Source organism: Notolabrus celidotus, chromosome 7 (genome assembly GCF_009762535.1).
Source record: "Notolabrus celidotus isolate fNotCel1 chromosome 7, fNotCel1.pri, whole genome shotgun sequence".
Classification (NCBI taxonomy): domain Eukaryota; kingdom Metazoa; phylum Chordata; class Actinopteri; order Labriformes; family Labridae; genus Notolabrus; species Notolabrus celidotus.
In genome coordinates this window covers 30,631,726-30,636,046 of record NC_048278.1, presented here as the reverse complement: position 1 = coordinate 30,636,046, position 4,321 = coordinate 30,631,726, and the positions used below count along the sequence as shown (strand labels likewise).

At 36.6% G+C, this 4,321-nt stretch overlaps 1 long non-coding RNA gene across 1 annotated transcript; it reads left to right on the top strand.

Moving 5' to 3' along the window:
- The first annotated feature begins 1,414 nt into the window (after nucleotides 1-1,414).
- LOC117816299 lies at nucleotides 1,415-3,704 on the top strand. The gene is made up of 2 exons (XR_004631922.1): nucleotides 1,415-1,595; nucleotides 1,706-3,704. It is a non-coding gene; the product is annotated as an uncharacterized LOC117816299 (long non-coding RNA).
- The last annotated feature ends 617 nt before the right edge of the window (nucleotides 3,705-4,321 follow it).

Sequence of the window (4,321 nt, the reverse complement as noted above, 5' to 3'; positions counted from 1 at the left end):
GCTTTAGAAACATCCTTTTTTGGCTGTTTTCATGGCAAATAATCACATAGAGTGATAAATCTAAATGTTAAAAGACAGCAGGGTGAGGTTATTGTCTGAAGACACAAATTTTGCATGTACAGGACAAGATATAAGAGGTATCACTTTGTGCACAAGGGTTCGTTAGTATCGATACAAACGTAAAGTTCCTCACAGCAGCTTTAAAGACAAATGACATACAGCTTTATGTTTTACACATTTTCTTATTTTAAAAGAAAATTAATAAAATGGTAACAACACTGACATTTAGCAGGGAAAAATATTACAATTTCAAAATACATAATGTTATATTTGTAAAGAAAACAACAAAAACAAAACAAATCTAAGTAAATCATGAACACAGACTTTGCTTTGAAACCTTTTTTTTTTTTTTTTAAACAAAAGTAAATCACAAGCTTTTAAATTTCCTATATTTAGTTTGAAACAATTTAACTCATTTTCAATTCTATTAAATAAACTGCCTTTGAAACAATAAAATATAAAAACATTTAATGAATCAGGGCAAAATGTTATAACAAGAGATTTATTTTGAAAAGTCATACCGGTCACACTTTTTTTTCTTGGTTCAGCTTCATAAAGCCAATAACTTTACCGAAGCTGTAGGCCCAGTTCCAATAATTTTCTTACCCTTCCTTGCCTTTGACTCATTTCCTCGTGTTTTCCATTGGTGGGGAGAATCTAAAAGGAGGGACTTAAAGTGTTAACCACCAGTAGCACTAGAGTAGGAGACGAATAAGGGGAAGGAAAAGGAGACTTGTCCAGTACTCCCTGTTCAACTTGAAAGCGTCTCCTATAGGAAATCAATGTAGGGCCATGTTGTAGGTACATATTATAGAAAACCCTATGTATCCACCATGGAGAACACAGTGCCCTCCTATAACATAGCTATGCTGTGTCTGTTTTTAATATTGTTGTGGTTTTTGTTCTTCAAGTGTGTAATAGATCTGTAGATGGGCCACTTTGTGTTGTGGATTACTTCGTTTTTAATGGTAGTTCTTACACATGCAAGATAAAGACAAATCTCTGCCTCATATGTAGACACATTTTTACATTATTGTATAAGTTTTTACATTATTGCACATGTAAAAATAGCACACTGACATATTTCTAATATGTGGCTTTCACCCTGGTGGTGTAAAATCTTACATCTTCTTCCGTTTTTCCCTTGTTTTATAGTTTTGTTTGAAAAGACATGCATCTAAATTTATTTTGAAACAGAAATGGAATGCATGATTTTATTTAGAAAATTTCAGATGTTACAGAAAATGTGGATTTTTAGCTAAAATTGTATCAGAAACCTAAGTTTGCATCCGTTTCTGCTTTCAGGATCAACTCTTTTCAATTTTTTCCCCCTCTTTTTAAATCATAGCATCTTCCATCTTGGTCACTCAAAAAAGAAGAACCAGAAGCATGAGGAATTATTAATAAAGTTGACCAAAGGACAACAAAAAATCTTCATAAAGAAGAAACAGCAGAAAATGAGAGATAAAGACAGAGAAGGAAAGAAGGTGAATGATTCACCTGAGCAATCTCTACCATGGGAGATATCAGCAAAGGTAAGGTCTGCGTTGGAGGATACACTTGTCTACATATTATGTGAAAGTGATTGAAAGTAAAAAGAAAAGTAATGAGAACTTTCTCCTCTTCTTTTGCCCTGCTCTTCAAGCACTTCTTATCTCAGTCTGCAGAGAATACAAAGGCCTCATGTTGCTGTATCATATTATCCTCCTCACTGACTCTGTTTATACAGGTGGTGGACCCCCAGAGCCACACAGCCAGGCACACCAGCATACTTTTCTTCAGGGCAAACAAACCCAATGCAGATCTCATCTAAAAACATACAGTCGTCAGTTTTCTTACAAAGGAGTTAAACTGGTTCAACTAAATGTTTCTGAGAGCTCAAAAGTCGACAGGACTTTTCTTCTGGCTATCAAAACAAGTCATCATTTGAGGGAGATGATAGGAACATCACACTGACATAATCCCTGACATGATTACCTCATATTTCCTTTATCAGACTGGATATGCAATCATCATGCACCTCATATCTGTTGTTGTTGTTTTTTAGAAATCCATTGAAGTATAGTTGCATCATCAGCAATGTGAGTGAGCGCAACAATGCTCAATTTAAGCTGTGAAATTCAATTCCACTGTGGATGCTATTCCGGTTTATTTGTGATTGACATGTATTTAATGCTCCCCCTTAACAAAGCTAACAACCACACAGAAAAAAGTCTTCTACACATTGTTACTCCTGTCTTTTTCAGTATTTGTCTTTCAATGTTTTTGTTTGTCTGTGTACGTTTGATGTGATCTGTAAAAATCTGTCATGACAGATATATTATTTATGCACGAGGGTCAAACTAATCCACATCACCTGATGTTTTATACATGGGGTCCTACTATTGATCTTCATGAAGAGCATGACTTAAAGCTCCTCTGAGGAACTTTCTGTTGTTCTATATTTAGGCGCCCCCTTGTAGACAAAGGTGGTATTTGCTGATTTTTGTGTTGTACATGTGTAATTATCTTGACAAAAAAATCCCATCCTGCTTTCTTTAAACGGTCAAAGGAATGACTCATTGAGAATCTGTGCTCTGGAACATGAGCAAAAAGGCTGTCTCAGTAGTGTGCAGCTAATCACTTGGTCTGACGCCTCCCCCCTAAACGTGGTTTTAGGCCTTGTTCACATGATAAAGGCTCCATTACAAACTGGACAGTCATTGCTTTGCCTTGTTAAAAAAAAATCAGCGTTCACCTGAAAACACAAAAAACGAAAATGCTGGAGTTTGCACGAAAGACCAGTATTTGACGTTTTTTCTGTGCTGTTAGCTTTGTTACGAACACCACTGAAGAACATCACGCAACTATGCAAAAGAGCCGTTCTTCGACAGAGCGGTGTGTACAAACAAACAAGAAGACTAAAGTGAATGCAGCTCAGTAGTCGGCCATCGTTGTTATATCCCTCCTATACCTGCATGGCTATTTGATTGGGAAAATAAAACATGCCACTATACACAAAAGGGGCTGCGACGTCCCTTTTTCAGAGGATCCGTACGTTGATGGTAGAGGTTGCATTTAAAAAAAAATCTACTCTGGAACCAGATTTCAAAAGTTTGCGTTTTCAATCGTTTCCATGTAAATGAAAGACCAAAATGCAACAATAGTTTACAGTTTTCAATAGAAAACATTTACCCTCAGGCAGTAAAGATAACTGTGTAGAGATAGTCTCTCCTCTTGTTGATGGTCTTGTTCATTTTGCAGGTCATAAAGAGGCATTGATATTAGGTTCAGTCTGATTCATAACCAGCTAAAAAACTCCTTAAAGGAGATCTTTTCACAGACAAAATAAAATTGTTAGAATTCTTTTTTTAAAGCGGATGTTAAAAATGCACTTTACTGATAAGTCTGGTTTGTTTTCATATTTGTGAACTTTATCAATATGACTTATTTTTCAGTACTGTTAATCTGCTTTGATTTGTTTCTCGAATATTATCTTTGTGCACTTGCGGCTTCTGTACCTCTTGGGTATCCGTAGCTCCCCCCATTGGTCCCTGACAGTGCTGTTTTGCTTTGCTGAGGGAGCAGAGGTGCAGAAAGCAGAGTCCAGGAGGCAATTTGTGTGTTTTTTTGTTTTCTGCAGAGTGAATAAATACTGGAAACCAGTCCATGTGTCAGCTCCTGCTATGCTCAAACACATCCGTTACACTGACAAAGAATTCTGAACTACTAAACAACCTTACATTGCCAGCTCCAGATTTAATTTTATGTCTCTGTTTGATTTTCTTGAACAAATGTACCTTAACTTCTGCTGAACTGCAACAAACACCAGTTAACATTTTGCTTGCATTGTTGGTTTCACATGTTCCTAAACTAGTCACTTCAACTTTAACTTTATCACTGGGTCTGCACAAAAGTACAGACATCATAGTCTTAAATATAAAAGGGAAATGTTGAAAAACTGAATATTTTTTAATCACATTTTTAAGCTCTTTCTTTAGCTTTTCTGACAGTCATCATTCTGCATAAAGAGGAAGTCATGGTCTACAGCATTAATCCCTGTGGGTCATCCTCATAATGTTTTCTGAGTGGGCAGCACACAGTCATAAGCTGCACTCCAGAGGACAGCACGTTGATCACACATGCAATGAAAGGAAAGGTGTTAGGGGACTTCCTCTCTGACGCTGAGCATGCTTTATGTTTAATCTGAGTTTGTCTTTCGGATTGATAACAACAAAAAGGAGGCTGCTTTCTGACATGTAACACACCGACCAATGCTGTT